At 39.4% G+C, this 22,577-nt stretch overlaps 1 protein-coding gene across 9 annotated transcripts in view; it reads right to left on the bottom strand.

Annotated features, from left to right (window-relative positions):
- Positions 1–22,577, bottom strand: part of LEF1 (lymphoid enhancer binding factor 1) — a 126,731-nt gene that overhangs the window by 67,132 nt on the left and 37,022 nt on the right. The window lies entirely within an intron of this gene.

The following is a 22,577-nucleotide window of genomic DNA, read 5'->3' as shown; positions in this document are numbered from 1 at the left end:
ATTCAGCAAGGGCAAGTAGCCCCCAATGAGGAGGGGAGATGGGGAAGAAAGGCAGATGGCAATGTTGGCTAAACAGTTTTCCAGGTAGAAAATTAACATCCTCCAAACAATACTTGTTAAATTTTTGTGTGCTATTTTGAGTACAGCAACAGGGGTCACTAAGTATTATAATCATTTCCTTATGGGGCCTGTTTTCACTTTCTAAAATTAACATGTTGCATTATTTTATACTCATTTCTCTGAAGTCAGAATTTCTTCCAAACATCATACGGTGTAGGCATTTGCTATCTCTACAGTTTAATAGCTTCAATCTGTCCCTGGTGATACAAGGATGTCTGTTGCCTAGAAGGTTGCTAATAGGATGATTATAATGGTCTTTGAGATTGACACTTGTGCTACCAACATTTAATAACAAAACAACACAGGAGGTTATTTTCCAACAGAGAAACACATCACCGTCCTTTATGTCTTCGCCTTCCTAAGAATGTCCCCCTTTTCACCGCTCTCAGGAAATCATCCCAGCTAATCTATGTCCCTCTCCCAGCATAGGCTCTCCATGCAGGCCTCCTGGTATAGTGCCAAGACTGACAGATCTGGGTTCGAATCTTGACTCCACACCCTTTATAATCCTTGTCAACTTACTTAACCTCTTCTTCTTCCACTGTAAAATGGAAATGTTAATATCCACCTTACAGTGTTGTGGTAAGGATTAAGGAGAAATATATAGAAGTCACAGTCCTAGTAGCTGCTCAATAACTACCTGGCAATCCCTCACAGGTTTCAAACCTTGGATGGGTCCAATAACCATGAGGTCTCTGAAATATGTCTGTTTGAGCATTTATTAAATTGAAAGAAGTTAGGTCTTTTTATATGCTGAGTTTCCTAACAATTGGGCAAATTCAGGCAAATAATTTCCTCCAAGTTTCTCTTAAGCAGAATACAGGGCTTGTCAACACCTCCCCCTCACCCCAATATTTCCTCAGATTACATCAAAGAACGAACACATGAGTCACAAAAGGAAGAAAAGGATTATTCATGAGGACAATCTGAATAGAACCCCTATGAAGGTAAATGAAGAACACTCACTTATAAGATGCCCCCATGCAGACTTGACTCTCTGCCTTCCCCTCCCATTCCCACTGTTTTGTTTTTTTCCTGAACGTATCTAAAGCTTTGATGGCTTCACAAGAGCTGTACCTTCATCTCAATCCCCAGCACATTGGCCTATAGTTCATTTCTGAGAGCACCATCTGCTGAGTGTGCCCGGTGACCCAGCCAGTGAACTGCACTGTTGGTTAGCCTTGCAGCAACCAGGCTATGCTAGAGTCCCAAAACTCCCGCTTGAGGGGAGGAGAGGAGAGGAAAACAAGAGAGGCTACAAAAGAGAGATGCCTTCCCTTCTGCAACTACCACAGCAATTCTCATCCCTGATTCTGTCATTTATCTCTACTACCTTATTTAAAAGGAGAGTTGAAGGATGAGGTAGAAGAAAACAAGGTGAGCAAGAAACGTGTTGGCATACAAGAGTGGCAAATGGCTTAAAGAGGACTATTCGTGCTACATCTTCTCACCCATGAAATCAAGCCCTGCCGTAATCCTCCCTTCAGAGGTCAGCAGCTAGTGGTCAGAGCAGGCAAAGAGACAGACACGAAACAGTGGTTCAGTGGTGCTGGAACGGTGTACTGGTACCAGCCAACCTAGATTATGTTGACATGTTAGCAACTGGTCTACATCATATGGCTGTCGGGGATTTAGAAACTCTTGTCCCTGGAACCCTGCTCCGTGAGCCTATGATAGCTTTGGCGTAGTCAGATGAGCGCCTGAGAGATCTACTCCGAAGGGCCAATGCCAAAGAGCTCCTTGGCCTGAGGGTCACTTTCTCATCATGTGCCCCAATCCTCTGTATAGAGTATTCTGACCTTAGTTTTTCACAGGCGAAGAGAATGTGTCTCTTGAAATGGTACCCAGGACTATCTGGCCACCCTACCACCTGGACCCTCATAGCCATATGATGGGGGTAAAAAGGATGGTGCCCAGACCAGATTGCCAAGCTCTGAATCTCATCTCTGCCACTTATTAGATGACCCTGGGTAAGTTACTTGTCTTTCTGTGCCCCATTTGAAAATAAGGATCATGATAACAGTACCTAGTTCAGAAGGTTGTTAAGGATTAAGTGAGCTGCTATTAATTAAGTTTTTGCATCAGTTCCTGGCTCTTAAAAATGTACAAATAAACCAGTATCTGCTTCACAGTAACCAAATGTCATTTGTACCTAATACAAATGCCTTAGCATGAATATGATTCATATGTGCTCCTCATTTTAAACTTAAACCCTCTCAGAAAAGGCAGAGTCAAGCCAGGGTCTCACTCCACAGAGTAAAGTGTCATCTGTCTCTTCGACGTCCCCAAGAGACCCATAAAGTACATCATTAAGCAATGTCAAGAAAGCATGGGCAGAAACTGCCCTTTTAGAGTGGAAACAACAACAGAAGAGGCAGGAGCCTCGAAGTGGAAGCCTGGTGCTGCCATAAGCCTAGAAGCTGTAATTGGAGAATGCTGTTCAAAGTTGAGATATTAACTGAAGTGAAAAACACACCATGTGTCAAATTAATGGTACCAATGGAAACCATTCTCTTTGTTTAAGGTCATGTGTGACCAAAGAAGAATAAATGCATGAAGCCAGTAAATCCACAAATCAAGAATTTTCAATTTCGAAACCAGACACAAAGTACATGGGACAGAGAGGTTCTGATGAAGGCAGAAAGGGATCAGATGAAAGAGGTCCATAGGGCTTGGTGTTGCTGTTGTTGACCAAGCGCAGGGGAAGAGAGCCATTCAGGTTTGCTTTGGAGAATAGGGACTGGGGACCAGTGGAGCCGTGTTACATGGGGGAATGGAGCATCTACTGAATGACTGCCCCTAGACAAGTCCCTGAAACTAATATGCACACAAAGAAATAGAATTGTTGTGGGTGTGGAGGGGGAAATGGGGACCAAAGTCAGGGAGCACCCACCCTACCACAAGCCTACCGCCTGTACAGTCAGGCTCACCTAAAACATCCTGTTTTTGCCACAGATCACAAGCACCTTAAACCCAACTCTGCACCTAGTACTGTCAAAATATCAAAACACAAGACATCTACAAATCTGCTCTTCGAAGAATTCAACAAGTTTTCCCTGGCACTCTTCAAAACGGGAGGAAGGGTAAACACAAAACAGTAACAACCACACTGAGAGGTTGGGGCCACGAATAAACTGAAGATAGGTGCGTTGAGACAGAGGAGAAAGAAGGGAGGATGAAGCAACACAGAGCTATTTCTACCATTCGGCCACCCACCGTCACCACTGCTCACAAAATTTTGAATAAGAGGACACATTCAAGTTGAAAGTTGGTTTACTCTACTTTCAGCTATAAAAGATTCAGCTCTAGATACTAGACTCATTAAAAACCACCATGTGAAGAAAAAGAATAGAAGAAAGGCAACAAGTAAGTTTAAAGTTACCTGGATTTCTTTCCCTTTTTGTGTGTTGAAATGCAAGTATGTGTTAGGGAAACTTCAGGAAGTTTCAATTACTCAAAATGTGACCTATTTCATTAAAAGTCATCAAAATTCCATTTTTTTTCATTGTAGAAATTCAGTATATTTAGGCAGTTACAAGCATTCAAGGACTCTGGACTCTGAAACAGCCTAGAGTATTTAGCATTCAAGCAAAACAAGAAACAAAGAAAAATTGTCCTTCAGAGATTTTTCTCTCTCCTTTATCCATTTGGTAAGCAAATTAACCTAAAAAATATTTTCAGAGTTAAGTAAAGAATCTGTAAAAACAAGCCAGGGAGGACCAAGCTTGCATAAATGATAGAGGTAAGAGCATTCTGTATACAAAGAGCCACACAAATGCTGCTGCTGCTATAATCGTCATCGTCGTCGTCGTCGTCATCATCATCATCATCACCTCTGTTGTTGATACAGCTGGATGAAAAGAAGTATCAACTGAGCCCCTCCAGAGAGTGGTTACTGTAGAAAGACTTTTATTGCCACTACCACCTTGAGGGGCCTGTGAAGGGGAGAGGTCAAAATGAGGAGAACAGCAAAGGCACAGAGGTGAAAGTCTGGATAGTCAGCGTAAAGCAGTATGAAATGCTAAGATGACTTTGGTAAGTGGAAAAACTCTGTAAGCTGAAGTTACGAGATTTAACACTTAGGGAGAAAACATGGAATATAGTGAGCAGCGGCTAAAGGGCAAGGAAAACACCTTGCATTCTAGAAAAGGAGAGAAGTCAGGACCACTCTCAGAGGCACATGTCATATATAACATACAATCTGTCACCATCAAATGACGTCAAATTACAGCAAATGTGCAGTATTTGAGAGAAGTGCCTGTCCACAGTCGGAATGGAACAGAATATACACATACATATACACACACTACAATGACTGGTATATTCCTCTGCTGGAGACAGAGAGTCTCTACTGGCCATGTGAACACTCTATATATTAGCAATGAGCTGTCCAAATACATCCAATCAATAGGCACAGTTTAACACAAGGGCCCACTTGAGGATGAGAACCAGGAGTAAGCAGAAACAGCATGATGACCTGATGAAGAGGACTTAGATATAATCTGGTTTAATATTAAGAAGCTACCTCCTCTCTTGCCGGCTATAGTGAGCCCATGGCATTCCTCTGCTTTTCAACCTAAGAAAATCTCTATCTAAACGTTATGTTAAAGTGATGCACTTTGAAGAGATAATGGTCTTTCTAGAAACAGTTTTGCTGATAACCAAGAATGTGTAACTCTGAGCTCTGCATCGAAAAGTGAATTAGTGACTGATGCCACAGTACAGATGATTGCTATCAAATCAACAGGACACAGCTGAGGTACTAATACTGGCACACGTTAAAGAGAGAAGAGAGTTTTGTGGCTATTGTAGAAACATACAATATGACTCTAATCTCTCCCTGCTCCTGGAATATACTAGAAAAGCAATCTGTAAGAGAGAATGTTGAAAGACTGCACGGAAGCTTTTCAAAGCATAAAGCAGTGAGAGACCTTGAAATCACTTTAATTCTGTCCTTGCATTTTTCCAATAGGGAAACTGAGGCCCTGTTTGAAGACCACTGGCCAGGGGTGCACGTTCCTCTTTACCTTGCTGTCCTCCCTGCATTGAGAAGCAGTTATGGGAAATGTTATTTTTGTAGGGAGAACTGAAGCCACTACGACAGAGGGAAAAGAAATGGTGGCTTCAATTCCGAATGCAGCTGCAGACTCCAAGCTGGTTCACAGCCAGGTATGGACTCCCGGGTAAAGGTAGTGGAACCCCATGATAACTGAGGTTGTCATGAGGGATTAGGATGGGGACCCAGTGAGGAGGGCAGAGGGACGCGGGCTGGACAGGAGGAAGAATCAGCAAGAGAAGAGGGCCCAGAAGAGCCGTCTGCATCCATCTCTAACGGAATCTGCCCACAGTACCACAACTCACCTCACCATGGCTACCTGTCTACACTCTAACTTGAAAACTGCTTGCCAGGACTGCTGTCAGGGTCTCAGCCCAGGGCAACTGGAAGAGCGTGTGGCCCAAGTGTGAATTCTGATACTGAGCGTTGGTTTTCCTTCTCACTGTCTGTGTGAGCCTGGCTGCATTCACCTCCCCGTGCCTCAGCTTCCCGTAGGATAAGGATAACAGAACCTACTTTGTGAAGTTCACGGACCCAGGGTGCTGGGAGCAGTGCTGGGCATACAGTAAGCGCTGCGTAAGTGCTCACAAACGAAGGAACTGGTCACATCCCTTGGCTTCAAGCCCACGAGCCTCTGAGGCTGGCAACATGTGAGCGTGGTAGAGTCACTACATACCTCACATCCACACATCCTCTTTTCTCTGAAAAGGTTAACCTTTTCATTTGAAAGACAATTTGGTTTCTTTAAAATAACTCCGCTTTGTGTCTCCTTATTACACTTCTTAACTCACATAAAACATTCAGAAAATCCAAATAAAAGTTAATCAAAGAATTACCTGATAACTGCCACCCAGAAAAAAACTTTTGAGATGAATTTCTTTCCAATCTTTTTTCTCTATTACAGTTTCACACATATACCTTTATTTAAATAAAAAAAAAAAAAAAGAAAGCCTATGATGGTTTGCAATCTAGTTTTTCACTCAATATACAGTGACTAACTTTCCTTGTTGATTGTGTTTTACGACACCATTTATAACGTTTGCACTGTTTGACCATTCCGTAAGTTGCCACTTGCTAGCATCTTTAGGGTGAGACTTGACTTCCACGTTCCTATTCTCACCTATTCTCACACATCCCCAAAAGAAAACAAAACCGTAACAATGAAAGCTTTTGATGGCAACCCGGAAACACACGTATTCTCCTTTAAAGTTTCTTTCTCCCCAGCTCAGCTGAGCCACGGTGTTCGGACTAGAAAATCCTCTCCATTTAGGGTCTGGAGTATTGCAGTGCCTGATTAGGAAAGGGCAGTACCGAAGCCAGCTGAGTGTCTCTCTGCTCCAGGAATGCCTGACCTTTCCCAGGGCTTTGATCTAGCAACCTCCTGCGGGGGCGCTAACTGGCCAGGGTGGCTGGCTGCAGGGAGGGAAGGGAGCTGGGGGGCGGGGGCTGCGATGGAGTGTGGGGAGGGAGGGGCAGGACCCTCCAATGGGCAGCTTGCCAACCTCCTGAAACTCAACTCAGAAAGTCCAGCCGGAAGATTCTTGGAGCTCACCTACCAACTCCCCATTTTAGAGATAAGAGAACCAAAGCTCAGGAAGATAACAGGACTTAATTAGGCCTGTGAAATACAACTTAATATTAGCGATGATAACAGCCACAATTACTACTGCTACCAGTTGGAACATTTGCTGTGCACCAAGTACTGTGCTAAACAAATGTTTACTCCCAACGACAACCCTGCGGGATTGCTATAATTATCCCCATTTTAGGGAGGGGGTAGTGATGAGGGTTGGAAAGGCTAAATTAGTTGCCTAAGATCACACAAGCTAGTAAGTGGTAGAGGTAGGAGTCAAACCTAGATCTGACACCACAGTACAGGCTCCTTCCAGGCACACTGTTAAGAGCGAATAACTATTTTCAATTCCACTGCATTGTCTTTTAAAAGATGAGCTTATTAGTAGCCACTGCTGATTTAGAGGATGACCAAGAATTCATGCTTTCATTTCTCTAGCCACCTTTTTACCAATCTCCCCTCTGCATTTGCTCAACAGTGACACAGAAACACTCATCAGGTCCCTTTGCTGGTAGTCAGCCTCCACAGAGTTCATAGGATACTGGTTTTAGGCTACATGGGAAGTGCCAACTACAACTCGATGGTTAACAGGCAGGAAGGTGACAGACTTGACAAACACTATGGCCATAGTGAATGACAAATAAAAAGGCATTTTTTCCTAAATTTCTCCATGAGGCCATTTCAGGCTTAGAAAGGCCTCAGGCCAGGGACTCTCCCAAGTACATAATTACACTGCTTCTCTTAGATGATTATCAGGTAGGAGACAAAGATTTCAAATGGTTTGTTTACTTATTTTTTAAAAGGCAGAGTCTCTTTTCAGAATGACTCATGTAAGCAATTTTAAACAAACAGCTGTGGCAGGAGCCGGCCATTGCAGCCCTGGCTGGTGGGTAAATGTGCTGAATCCATGTGAGTTAATTAGATAAGTCTTGACTCATTTTCTTTAATGAGACCGTGTAACCCAACATCCACCTGACCTATCTCCCGGGTTTTGGTCGACACACATTTGGTGTTACAGTCTAATCTGTTCTTGAGCTTCTTTTGGTGAAATAAAACTTTGCAACTACATTTTTTTTTTTTTTTCCAAACACAGGACAGCTATGCATTCTTTGTGCGGGAGCTATATACTTCATGGCATGTGGTCTGTGGTCAAATACATTCAAGTAACCTACACCAAACAAATCCAAAAGTCTACTTGTAAAAGGAGGATTTTGTTCAATTTCATCGTCTTCTCAGTAGGTCAGCTATGTAGTGTACAGGTGCAAATTCTTCAGAAAGGTGAACTTCCCAGTCTTAGTAGTTTCTTTTTTTTCCACTTTCTGGACTACTGTATGGATACATGGAAGATGATCTTTTTTCTTTCCTGCTCCTCCCATCTCTCTTAATTGTGCTTGTGGAATTCTGAGGTCTAAAGGCCAACAGGAAAGGCTGTGATCACAGCTCTTTCTTATAGAGGTGAAGGCCAACTCCCACATTCAGGATGAAAGCTCAAACACCAGGTTACCAAAAATCACATACTGAGGAAAAAAAACAAGTGTTTGGGCTCTAAATCTTTTGTCTCCCTTTTCTGTTAACATGGGGAGTTTCTTCTTTTTTCTTTCATTAAGAATAGATCAATTCTATTATTGATCTCCTTTGAAAACATACACTGAAGTTTTGTTCTGTTTTAATTAGGTAAAAGCTAAGAACATGACCAACTCTCAAACTTCCACTCAGAAATTCTGAATCTAGTTTATTTATTAATAATTTTTTTTTTATTTTTTTTAAAATTTTTTTTTAACGTTTATTTATTTTTGAGACAGAGAGAGACAGAGCATGAACGGGGGAGGGGCAGAGAGAGGGAGACACAGAATCTGAAACAGGCTCCAGGCTCTGAGCCATCAGCCCAGAGCCCGACCTCATGGACCGCGAGATCGTGACCTGAGCTGAAGCCGGACGCTTAACCGACTGAGCCACCCAGGCACCCCTATTAATAATTTTTTTAAACGTTTATTTATTTTTGAGAGACAGAGATAGAGCACGAGCGGAGGAGGAGCAGAGAGAGAGGGAGACACAGAATCCGAAGCAGGCTCCAGGCTCTGAGCTGTCAGCACAGAGCCCAACGCGGGACTCAAACTCACGAACCGTGAGATCATGACCTGAGCTGAAGTCGGACGCTTAACCGAGTGAGCCACCCAGGCGCCCCATAAATCTAGTTAAAATATGTGATATGGTTCAGATTTATGGTGCTCAAAATGTCATTTAAACATTACAGTCAGACAAAATGACACTGAGAATTACCCACACTTTTAAAGGAAATCCCACTGAAACACACACCAAAAAATAGCTCAAATGTTCAATAAAAGGTCTTACAGTCTTTGCCACTGTGTGTATCCGGGATTGTTTAATGGTGTGCTTCATCACTAATAGCCTTTGTTACCAAAAAAAAAAAAAAAAAAAACACTATGTATGTATCTATGCTGTGCAATTTGCCAGACTCAAATCTTTCCTATGAAAGAGCCTAAAAGTTTGACTTACTAATAAATAAGTGGTTCTCCAACTTTTTGGTTTCAGGATCCCTTTACTCTTAAAAATTATTGAGAATCTCAAAGAGCTTTTGTTTATGTGGAATATATCTATCAATATTTACCATATTAGAAATTAAAGCTGATAACTTTTTTAATTTATAAAAACAATAGTAGTGAATTCATCAAATGTGAACATAAATCACATATTTTCATGGAAAATTAGTGGCACTATTCTACATTTTTGAAAATCCTTTTAACATCTGACGTTTAGTAGACAACAGCTGCATTCTCATAGCTGCTTCTACATAAAATCTGTGATATGTTTAGTTGAAGTTTATGCAGAAAATCTGACTTCACACCAATATATAGCTGGAAAAGAGAATCATTTTAATAGCGTTTTAAGATGATTATGAATATTCTCTCTTGATGCTGCACTAGACAAAATGATGATTCCTCAACGGTCAGCTGCAATATGGAATTTGAAACCATACAGGTAAACTTTCCTGTTATACTAAAATCCATTAGTTTATCTTGCACACTGAATGGATCTTTCACCTATGTATGATTTTGTAACAACCACCAATAATTTAGAGAATGCCGGTTTATGGAGTTATGCAGATCTTCCAAACACTGACACTTTTCATTATACAGTATAAAAATCACATTTGTCAATATCACCAATATCTCATCAGAAGAGTCTTTAAGGATTCAAGCTTCAAGCTACGGTGAGAGACACAAGATTCCCCAAATCCTAATTTTCCCTTGAAAGTCTGAATTTTATCATTGGTAACAAATACAACTGTTTTCATGCAAGTGACAGGCTCACTTCACTTAGTTTTCATAAAAGACTTACCAAATAACCAAGTTATTAGCCATATTTGACCTGTCAATCGTTCTGTAAAGTAAAAATTTAATCGCACAGACTTTTTCCTTGAAACAGCCATGACACTTCACTACAAGCAAAGGTGTATGTGTACTTCTCATTTCATCACCAGAATATTAGATAGAAGGACATGTACTCAAGGGTCTAAGTTTAGTAAAATAACTTTTACTGCTTTATCAAGTGACACCAGCATTTTATTAACCAAGTGAATGATAGTAAAGAATATAATGACTATTAGTACAGTGGGTACCAATGCCTTGACTTATGCTAAGGTGCCACTAATTGTACTCACGATTGCTTTCATATCACTAGTGCAAATGTAAACACGGTGGAAAACAGGGGGGAAAAAGACGTATTATCTTGGAAACATTTTTGATCTCATGGACTCCTCCAAAATATCTTAGGTTCTCAAAGTATAATCTCTGAACCCCTGAGCCCCTATCTACTAAACCAAACCTACTGATACTGATCCACCCATTTAAAGGAGTTGCTTATATTTTTGCTCTGGGCAAAGAATAGAGATACCAAAGCACAAGCCAAGCGTGCCCTAGTATTTTAGGTCTTACAGAGTAACCACTTTCTTTTCTCTCCCTTTGGACCATCTGTTCCCAATAACCTGTATAACGTTTTCTGGCCAAGATCTTAAAAAACTGATTTCTAATCAAGTTATGAATACGTTTTCTGGCCAAGATCTTAAAAAACTGATTTCTAATCAAGTTATGAATACAGGTGCTGATAACTGCTAGCAGCAGAAGAGAGTAGTCCTCTGCCTACATTGTTAACAATAATTTCTCATGCCTCATTCTCTTTGATCCACCACATACTTACTATACCTTTAGCTTCTGTAGGCTATTACTAGCATTTGAAGGCTATATATTTCCCTCTAAGTGTCCCTTTGGCTGCATACCACTGATTTTGATATATAAACTTTTTATTACTATTCAGTCCTAAATACTTTGACTTTTGAGGCATTTTAAAGTTTTCCTTATTGATAAAAGAGGGTTTTTCCTATTTGTCTTCTTCTAAATTAATGGCTTTATAATCAGAGAATACAATCATATGCTAAATAATCCTTTGAAGTTTGGTAACACTTGATTCTTGGCCCAATATTTTATAACCTGGAGTTGCTGGATATAACGACCCACATAATCCATTTGATCAAGTTTGTTAATTGTGGTGTTCAAATACTTCAAAAATTTTTTAAATGTTTACTTATTTTTGAGAGAGCGAGAGAGCAAGAGAGAGAGAGAGAGAGAGAGAGAGAGAGAGAAGGAAGGAGGGGCGGAGAGAGACAGAGACACAGAATCCAAAGCAGGCTCCAGGCTCTGAGCTCTCAGCACAGAGCCCAACATGGGACTCAAACCCACAAGCTGTGAGATCATGACCTAGGCTGACGTCAGACACTCAACCCACTGAGCCACCCAGCCACCCCTCAAAAATTTTACAGATTATTCTGAGGAGAAGGGGAGTGTCTAGGGATTACCAATTACTGAGATATGTTGAAATCCCTTACTAGATTGTAAGTCTGTTTATGTTTCCTTGTGGTTCTGTCCATTTTTCCTTTATAGATTTTGAAGCTATGTTATAAGCCTAACAATTCAGAATTAAACTTTTGTCTGATGTTATCATAGTTCCATCAGCTTATTCTGGACTGGTCTTTGCATGTAATACCTTCACTTTCAAAATTTTCCTTTGTCTTTCCATACACATTCTGTAAAATTTTTTCAGATCACTCTTCCATTTCATTAATTCCATCTGCAGCTAAATCTAAGCTGCTCTTAAACCCATCCATTTTAGTAGTTAACTTGAAATATTTTTTCCTTTCTAGAAATTGTTTGATTTTTTCAAAATTATGCTTTTTTCTTTTTTATTTATTTTGACAGAGAGCAAGTGAGCAAGCAGGGCAGGGGCAGAGAGAGAGGGAGAAAGAAAGAGTCCCAAGCAGGCTCTGCACTGTCAGCGCAAAGCCCAACACAGTGCTTGAACCCACAAACCATGAGATCATGACCTGAGCCAAAGTTGGATGCCAACCAACTGAGCCACCCTGGTGCCCCAACTATGTTACCATTTTTATATACTCTCTTGATCTTTATTCATACTTTTTAATTTCCCTTTACCATTTCTTACACATATTAAAGTGTGTAATAATTCTATTTTCTAAAGTTGTACTGTCCAATATAGTAGTCACTTGCTATGTGGCTATTTAAATTTAAATTTAATTAAAAACTCAGTTTCTCGGGGCGCCTGGGTGGCGCAGTCGGTTAAGCGTCCGACTTCAGCCAGGTCACGATCTCGCGGTCCGTGAGTTTGAGCCCCGCGTCAGGCTCTGGGCTGATGGCTCGGAGCCTGGAGCCTGTTTCCGATTCTGTGTCTCCCTCTCTCTCTGCCCCTCCCCCGTTCATGCTCTGTCTCTCTCTGTCCCAAAAATAAATAAAAAACGTTGAAAAAAAAAAAATTTTAAAAACTCAGTTTCTCAGTTGCACTAGTTACGTGCTCAAGAGTCACATACAGGGGGCGCCTGGGTGGCGCAGTCGGTTAAGCGTCCGACTTCAGCCAGGTCACGATCTCGCGGTCCGTGAGTTCGAGCCCCGCGTCAGGCTCTGGGCTGATGGCTCGGAGCCTGGAGCCTGTTTCCGATTCTGTGTCTCCCTCTCTCTGCCCCTCCCCCGTTCATGCTCTGTCTCTCTCTGTCCCAAAAATAAAAAAAAAAAAAAAAAAAAAAAAGAGTCACATACAGCTAGTGACTACCACACTGGATAATACGTACAACACTGATTTAAAGACTCTGATGTCTGACTCAACTGAATCTGTTGACTGTGGCTCATGGAGCCATGTTTCCCTGTGTGTTGTGATTTTCTTCCTTCCTTTTTCCCTTCCTTCTTTTCTTTTTTTCTTACTGTGAGTGTCCATGTCTTATAAGTTTACCTACAGAAATTCTTTGAGGCCTATACTGAAGGTAAGGGCTTCCAGAGGGGATCTGTCTTTGCTTCTGCCATGTATTGGGAAACATTACCAAACTAGGACTCCTTTAAAGAAAATTCCCAATTTGAGATCTTTCAATCCACCTGGATAATGTGAACTCAGTTTGCAAATCTGAGTGAAAGCCGGCTGTGATTACAGTTCTCAGGGGAGTGTTTTTTCCTCTTCTGGTCTGTGCCAATATTTGAGACAACAAATTTTCCTTGCAGTTCCCTGGGAAAGTGGTTTCTTTCTAGTTCAGCTTTACACTGAAGATAGAGCCTTTGGGATCCAGCTTTCTGCCGGGGTTGGAATTTTTCTGTTAGACTCTACTCCTTGTCCTGTGAACCCTGCAAGACGTAAAATGAAGCTTGATTCACTACGTTCAACAAAAGCCAGCTTCCATGGACCATTTACATCACTAGGTTCCCATCCCACTTATACTTTTGTTTGGCCTCTCAGTATCCCCTAAGTTTCTAGTTATTCATGGACGCATTCAAAATGTATACTTTTAAAAACATGTATAGATTGGATGTGCGTATGCATGTTTATGTGTGTATATTATGAATGTGTACATATTTCTGTATATGAGTGTGTTTAAATGAAACATATCTTTGTAATTTCAGCTTATTTCATAGATTGGTTGGTTAGAGCATCTCACCTACCATGATGCTAGGATTAGAAGACCACACCAATTCTGAAGATGCCTAACATCAATTTTAAATATAATGTTAATAATCAAAGCCACCATTTATGGAGTATCTTGACTGATCACCTATTAAAGTTTAGAAAGTTTGAAAGTTTAGAGACTTTCAAAGCAAATAACCATACAAACTAAGAATTATCCTTTCAGAGGTTTAATAACCTGTCCCTGGTCGCACAGTAAAAGGCAAACCTAGATTTAAATCCATGCCTGTGGAATATAAAAATCTGTTCTCTTAGCAAAATAGTATGGTATTGTTACTCTAACTTACACGAGGTAACTGAAGTCCTGGTCCACAATGACCATACCTGGTCCACAATATGAAACCTGTGACGTCAAACATTTTTGAATTTTCAGAATTTTCAGATGTATGAAAAGTAACATAGGATGGATACTGCATAATATGTAACATCCCCAGCAGAGTCTGGGGCAGTGTCTAACCAGATATATGAACAGTCATACTAAGTGGGTAGATAATGGCTGTAAAAAGTCTCACATCAATTTTGTTCAGCTTTGGCTATCAAATACGTTATGAAAACACTTTGAGAGTTCAGAGCTTTTTCTGGATTTCCACATTCTTTTATCTGTGAGCGATCTGTCCAGAGTCCAACTTGGACCTAAAACTAAAACTTAGGTTTTTTTTTTTTAACCCTTCTAAGTGTTACCTTTCTAGGTATCACAGGATTTGTTCCATATACTTTAATGTGGTATCCCTGGTACTAAGCTGTGAGAAACATTAATTTTTATTTGTTAAATTTGAAATGAATTCTTAACTGAAAGACTAATCCATATAGAATTTAACTCCTCTCAACCTAGAATTCCAACATACCAACTTATTTTCTCATTACAGACTAGCAATTATTTTTCTCTGGACTAGTTCACTCAGCTTACTAGTATTCATTGCACTCATCAATTCAGTATAACTCAGCCATTATCATGCCAATATTATTTACAATGGTAAGACTCCAGTGCTTTAATTAATTTTTAATTTTAGAAAGAGAGTACAAATGGGGGAGAGGGGCAAAGGGAGGGAGGGAGAGAGAGAGGGAAGGAGAGAGGGAGAGAAAGAATCTTAAACGGGATCCAAGCTCAGCACAGAGCCGGATGCAGGGCTAAATCTCAGGATCCTGGGATCATGACCTGAGCTGAAATCAGTCAGATGCTCAACTGAGGGAGCCAGCTCCCCAGTGCCTTTAAATATATCCCTCCACACATTACCATTTTTAAATTTCTCATTGTTACAGTGAAATGTGTAGTTTTAGAATTTACTTAATGAACTAGTAAAAATGTGTGGAAGTTCAGCAGATATTCACATATTATTGATCATTTATATTTTAGTGGGATTTTGTAACTTTGAGATTTTCCAAAATATCATTTGTTTACTAGTACATACCACATTAGCTTTTTTTTTTTTTTTTTTTTTTTAAAGCACATGAGTTTAGAAAACAGTTTAGTAGTCAAATTTTGGAAACTGATTTACAACAGATAGTTTAGGTGCAGCAGTGTGAATGTTCAATATTACCACCAAAGAGAGGCCATGACTTGCCAGACTTCAATTTAATGTAATTCATAAAGGTTGGTCAAATACATTGTGATACATGTATGAGGTAAGTCTAAATGTATTTTGTTGTGTTATTTAAAACTCTAAGTTCAAAAAGTTACTAATCATAACAGTGTGGACAACACCAAAACTGACAACACTACTCACAATCTACCAATTTTGAATGTCTAAATTCTTAGATGGACAGGAGACAACCTTACTGGAATGGGGTAGTTTTTGTTGTTTGTTTCAACAAATGGTCCTATTCCAGTGTCCACTGGTCTTAACTATGTTTTGCAACTTTCTCATTTCCACGAAGGACTGAAAGCTCCAATTATGTTTCTTAAGTTGCAAAAAATTTTATATACACAGACATAAGCCAGTTCTAGAATTCTGACCATAAAAAACCCAGATATCCTGAATATAGTTTTACTAAGTGTTCAGAAGTTATTTTAGTCAGTTATGTCATTTTCCCCTATCAATATTTTTCATCTAAGCTCCTAACCAGGACTTGAACTGGTTAGTTTGATTTTGACCTTCCTATACCATTTGGTATGTATATAAAGATATGACAGGGATGAAGGAAAAGTGTGTAAAAGGATCAAAGTTAAGGTAAATCACAACTGGATAATCATGACTGTATTTAAAAATTTTTTTTTATGTTTATTTTTGAGAGAGAGAGAGAGAGACAGAGTGTGAGCAGACGAGGGGCAGAGAGAGAGGGAGACACAGAATCCAAAGCAGGTTCCAGGCTCTGAGCTGTCAGCACAGAGCTCGACGCAGGGCTTGACCCCACGAACTGTGAGATCATGACCTGAGCCGAAGTCAGACACATCACTGACTGAGCCACCCAGGTGCCCCAATCATGACTATATTTTAATAGTTAACATACTTCTCTCCTAATTTTTTTAACCTTAAAAAAAAAAAAGACGTAGAAAACGTCATTTATTTACTTCATTATTCACTGATTTGTATATATGTGGCCCTATTTTAGGGGCTGATCACATAAAGGTGGCCCACATTCTGGAGAATCTGTGCACAATCTAATGAAAAGGATTAAGATGCAAATAACTTTAACACAATGTGGAAAATGCTATTACTTGAGGCATAAATAAAATACAACAGGGGTAAGTAAGGCCAACTAGGGCTCAAAGAGGGCTTTTCAGGGGAGGTGACTTGTAAGCTGGGTCAGAAGCCCAGTAGAAGTTTTCCATGTGGTGGGAGTATTCTGACAGAAAGAACAGCACACGCAAAGGCCGAGTCCAAGAACAATACTCGGAAACCAGGTATAGGCTTGCAAGTACACTTGGAACTCCCATCTGACAAATCAATTTTTTGGGTTATCCTACAACAGGGTTTCTTAGGTTATTTCAACGCCCTTTAAATTTGACAGGCTATTAAAGAAATAGACGATATCTAAAAATCACTTATTTCACTTATTTATAACGCTGTGTTCCTAAGGAAATGTGGACAACTTGAAGACTGCTATCTATATAAATCACTGAAGCTAAACCTCCTGTGACCCTCCAGAGAGAGGCAGCTGCAGAGCAGAAGGGAATGGAGGCTAGAAAGAAGCCAGCCCAGGGGTTCACTAATGACAAGAAATCCTTTACAATTACTATTGTGTTGTCACAAATTTCTTGTTCTCTTTCCTTCCATGTATTTGAAAACCACCAGCCAAACCATTTCAAAGGGAATATAGGTAGTATCCCCAACTGGTCTTACAGCACATCTCACCCAGAAAATTATAGCACTCTGCCACTACAAGGAACCAGAGATTTTTAGGAATATCAGTAGTGTGAAAATGTAAGTCACAGAGAACTTATGGATGTAGAGAGTATAACTTGTACAAGATAGTAAAGACTGGACTGTGGGAAACAGAATTTAAAGTTTCAGGTGTTTTGAGCCAGGCAAAGAGAACCAGGTCAAGGACTGGGTGTCTGTCCTTGTGTCTTTCTTTTCTGGAGCCTTCCACCATGGCCCTAAATCTTCTCTGTAGGGTCTATGTTGGACATTTCAATCCCACAAGCCTTATTTAATTCTCCAGTCATTGGAGGTTTGCTACTGTAACACACGCAAAGAATTTTCTCATAATATGTGAGTGCTGGGAAAAAAAACAGCAAATGAATTATGTACTGTTCTCAGGAGGGTGTCATACTCTCAAAAAATCAATACACATGCAAATCATATTACAAAAGTGAGAATATTCACCTGTTGCAGAGTTCCCACAAAGGCGCTTTTACTAATACAGGCAGAATCCAGCAGTCAGGACCTTCACAAGGACCTTAAGTCTTACCCTCCAAAGACAAGTCAGAGGTTGAAGAAAAATAAGAAAAAGATGAACTGGGGCAAGACCTCTAAATATCAATGTTTGCAATGTAAGCAAAATTATTTAGGTGTCATTTAAAAAACTATATCCATAAAAGCCTAGCAAGAGATCAGTCACTGGTAGAAAATCAAGGAAGGATCAAAAAAAAAAAAAGGATTTTTGTTTTTAGACGATAAATTGATAACTGAAAGTAAAGAGTTAGACTTTTTTTTTTTTTTACCTTTTGTAAAGATATTATTTTAAAGCTGACTCTAAAGAAGTTCTTTTCTAAATTATGAGGTATGTTCACTTTAAATAGGAAATAAATATATAGTTAAGATATAGCACTCATAAATATCTAAACACAGCATTACAAAAATGTAACACTGTATGTGTGTATGGGCAAGGACTAGAAAAGATAAGGAATAATGAAAAGAGTTATTTATTAGGGTGGTAAGGCAGTATATAACTTAGCGCATTTATTTCTTTCATTGTTGCTTTAATACAGATTAAAAATAGAAAGAGGAAAAAGAATCCATAAAAATGCCTATCATTAAAGGTTGTTTGTAGCAATCACATTAATATTATCACAGATAAAATAAATGAGCACTTCCCAAAGTATTAAATCATACACAACATTTTCATTTTGGAAAATAAAACAAGGTAAAACCTGAAAGAGCCCACTAGACACCATCTTCGCCACTTCCTCCTCCCCCAATACCTCAAAAAATGGAATCAGGACACTTTCTTCTATTTCTGATCTTTTCCCAATTCCTGACATTACCAAACATGCTACTCCCAAGGGAAGAGGAAGAGAATAGAGAAAACCAAGTTTCCTGAACATCTTTATAGGATTCTGGCCAATTCAAAGTCTTGCTGATTATATAGAACTCTGGTCAATTCCAAATTGTTTAGATTAGCCAACCAACTCAGTAGAAAGACACAGAAACATACAATCCCTTTTCGTTCTAAAGGACCAGTGGTCAATTAAAATGCTCTTTGCCTCTAACATTCTAAGAGCACTAGAATTCCAAAGAAAATTATGTAATTTTTGGAAGAACCAATATCTCTGAATCAGTTTCTCTAAGTCTCAGAATATATATATATATATATACACACACACACACACACCTCAGAATATACCTCAGAGTATGAATATATATATATAGGTATATATATATACCTATATATATATATATGGGTAAGGAATAGTTAGAAGCTCAAACCATGTACGGACTGCATGAATTTTGAAAGCTCTGTTCTGAAAAACATGATCATTCATGAATAATAGAAAGGCAGAAGGAGAGAGAACAATCCAAGTAAAACAGCATTTTTCTAGATTCTGAGAAAATCCATATCAGAAAGGCCATATATAGAACAACCCTGTCCTAGGTGTCCCACCTGAAAAACAAACAACAAAACTTTATGGCTTTTCTCCTCATTCTCCATAAGCCTATCCAACAACAAAATATTCCCAATTAATTCAGGCCGTATCTTGGCATTCTAATTGTTTAATAAAGTTAGAAATATTGTATACTTAACTTTGTTAGTAAAAGCTAGTTGCAAATCCAAGGCACAAAAATGTGATATTAGCATTGGGCATTTACTAGGGTATAACCCTAGGAATCACATTGTGTATTCTTTGAATAATTTTCTTAGTGGTGTCTGAAGTATCAATAATAAATAGTATCTATTTAAGGGGTGCCTGGGTGGCTCAGTTGGTTGGGCGTCCACTTCAGCTCAGGTCATGATCTTGCGGTTTGTGGGTTAGCTCTGTGTCAGGCTCTGGGCTGACACCTCAGAGCCTGGAGCCTGCTTTGGATTCTGTGTCTCCCTCTCTCTCTGACCCTCCCTCGCTCACGCTCTGTCTCTCTGTCTCAAAATTAAACTTAAAAAAAAAAAAATACTATCTATTTAGGAAAGAAACACGGTCCTCTTAAGCCATGTTATGGGAGGTAATGTTATTTACAGAGTGGGTAATCACCAATGTATTCAACAATGATCCCATTTTTCATTTGTTTTCTTCCATAATATCATCTGTCCCAATTGTTACTTACAGAAAAATAATACTTCACACACTTCCCTTTGAGTTTAAGGATGAGTTGAAATAGTCCTTCAAATCTCTCCCTTCAAAGATTTTTAAAGCACAGGAGGAATTCAGGTTAAAAAAGGAGAAAGGATAACCTGAAACACAGGTGACCAGAACCAATTATTAAGACTGCTTATATGATTCTCTTTAAATAAAACCATTGAGAGCCTGACAGACAACTATCTATCTGGATAATGCTGATGAGATCCTTAAAGGCAAAGACTACTCTTTTATGTTACCTGACAATCCTATAATGCTGTGTTATCAGACTATGATTATATTAACTGTTTACAGTTCATCAAAAGGCTTTCCAGTTAATTTTCTATGAGGTGAAAATAACATATTTCCTTCCCTCGTCCTCTGTAAGTTCCTTCCTGGAACTTAGCCTTGTCCCTAACCAATAAAGAAAGAGAATTAGTAAGGTATACATTTTTTAAAATCTTAAATATTAAAGTATTACATGTGTGCTATATAGATATCATCTTCCCTAATTTAAACCACTCAAAAGTCCCTAGGCAATTGCGTCCCTAGGCTGGCACAATTATGCATGAGGCCATCACAAAAACAGACTTCCATCTATTAAACAGAATTTTGGTCGAAAGAAATACATTTGCAAACACCGAATTCTCAAGCAACGGCATCAAAGTCCATCTCCGCAAACCGCCTAAGTGGTCTAAAGAGGAGACTGCTGAAGACTGACCCGAAAGCCCTTGTTTCGAGTAGTATTCTGGAACAAACCAATATATGCTACTAGTTACAGTGATGGATTCTGTAGGCATGGGCTCTATGGGAGCATAAATACAATTTTAAAGTTTCCAACATGCTAAAAATCAGACAAATCCTGCTCTTGTGCAGTTTATCGAACAGTGTAAACTGTATCTTATAAAAAGCTAAAAATGTAAAAAGTTCCCAGGAAAAATAAAGGGGTGTGTTATATAGGGTATGATGAGAGAATGAGACTGTTTTTAGAAACCACACAAGAAATCAGGATTATTTCTTTCTAGTTGGAGTCTAGTGTTAGGACTTAGGTCAAACAGGAGGGAAATTTCAAAATGCAAGTTCAAGGTTTTTATTGATGATTTGCATGATGACCTTAATCAGGCAATGGGGTAGACAGATTTAGGAATCCAAAACATTATAGGACTAGACTGATGTGCCTACGCAAGCAAGATGAAATTCAACAGGATAAATAAGGTAAGGCACTTGGGCCCAAAGAGAATTTACTTCATACCCAAAGTATATGAGAAACATAATCCAGTCGTCTGGCTGATGGTACTGTCTTAATGCTTCCCTGTTGGTGCTCTATCTTCACTGACATTCTAGAGACAAATGAGTTCCCCAATGGGGAGGTTAACTGTTCTTTCCCCTAAGCCAGGAATACTACCCTATTCTGTAGCCCAAAAAGTCTTATACATGTCTTAAAGCACACTCTTCCCAAATGAGATTTACTCATTGTCCTAGTTAGAATCTCTTTATTCCTCCCCTATTCTCCTTCTGCATTCTGAGTTTCATTTGTAGCCCTTATAAAATGGCACCTTGGCATAGAGGAACCTGGCTCTGTCCACCAATCATACTTTGAGACCTAGAGTGCAGGCACCATGGGCCCCTCCAAGTGTTTTCTTCATGAAAAGTACTCAGTAATGCTTACTGAATTAGTATGCATCCAAATCACCTGGAAGACTTAGTAAAACAGGTTTCTGGACCTCACCTACAGAGTTCTCAGGAGATCTGGAATGGGTGTAGAAATTTAACATTTCTAAAAAGTTCTCAGCTGGTGCCGATGCTGCTAATTCAGGGACCACACTTTGAAAACCTCTGGGTTAGTTCAACCACATGAAACAAGTTTATCACAAAATTTTATTTAGAATTTAAACTTTACAATAACTGTACCACTCTATGTAATCAAGAGACACAGGTAATAAATGTAAAGCAATTACAGTCTTCTCCATCATCAGGTGCCTGCACTCTTGGCATGACACCCGATGTTTAGTTTACATCCTGATTCGCAAAATGCACCGTGGGCTCATTTTCCCAGAGAAACTTCTGTTGGAACTGACCTTACTAGGGCTAAATCAACTGTCTTTTTGTCTTAAGTTTGTTTCTTTATTTTTCATAATCTCTACACCCAACATTGGGCGAGATCAAGAGATGCAGTTTATTAGCTGTGTCTTTTTAAGTTAATAAATGTAGAGTTGATGGAGAGTTGAAAGAGGTCCAGTCTTCTACTCAATAAACTCCTTTGACGACATCCTTAAGAGATGGTTACATAGCAAGTCCTCACCCCCACCATAAATGATCTGTGTTTGAGATGCTATCACGTTGAAAAGTAATCTTATTTTATCATCAGTATGTGGGAAACTCTTCCTTAAACTAGGCTAGTATTTCCCTTTCCAAGACTTCTTTTTACCTATTGGTAGAGACCTGCAATCTCTCACCTGAAACCCTTGAACCACAAATTTTTCACTTAATTTTTCATTAGCAGAAAAGGAATACAGGACACACATTATACATTACATAGTTCCCTCAGTGGGGTCCAGGGCAGTACTCTATAATCAAACACATTTTTATTTTTGCAGTGAGGCATAGGAGTATTCATGCTTAGTGGAATAAGGACTATAAATACTTTCACATCAGGGTCAGATTTTGCCACCAAATTTAACAAAAAACTCAATTTTCAGATTGTTTTTCAATTCCCACTTTATGGATAAAGGACTGTGGACCTGTATAATCTTGTTCTCTGTGATTACACAAAGTCTATTTCTTACTCCACATCAACTTCTTCCACTCACCTATCTGAAGACAGCCACCCCATCCCATTACCCACTATGCCTCCTCCAGGT

This window comes from Panthera leo, chromosome B1, assembly GCF_018350215.1.
Source record: "Panthera leo isolate Ple1 chromosome B1, P.leo_Ple1_pat1.1, whole genome shotgun sequence".
In the NCBI taxonomy this organism is placed as follows: Eukaryota; Metazoa; Chordata; class Mammalia; order Carnivora; family Felidae; genus Panthera; species Panthera leo.
The sequence above is the reverse complement of the archived record's forward strand: the minus strand, read 5'-3'. Positions and strand labels throughout refer to the sequence as shown.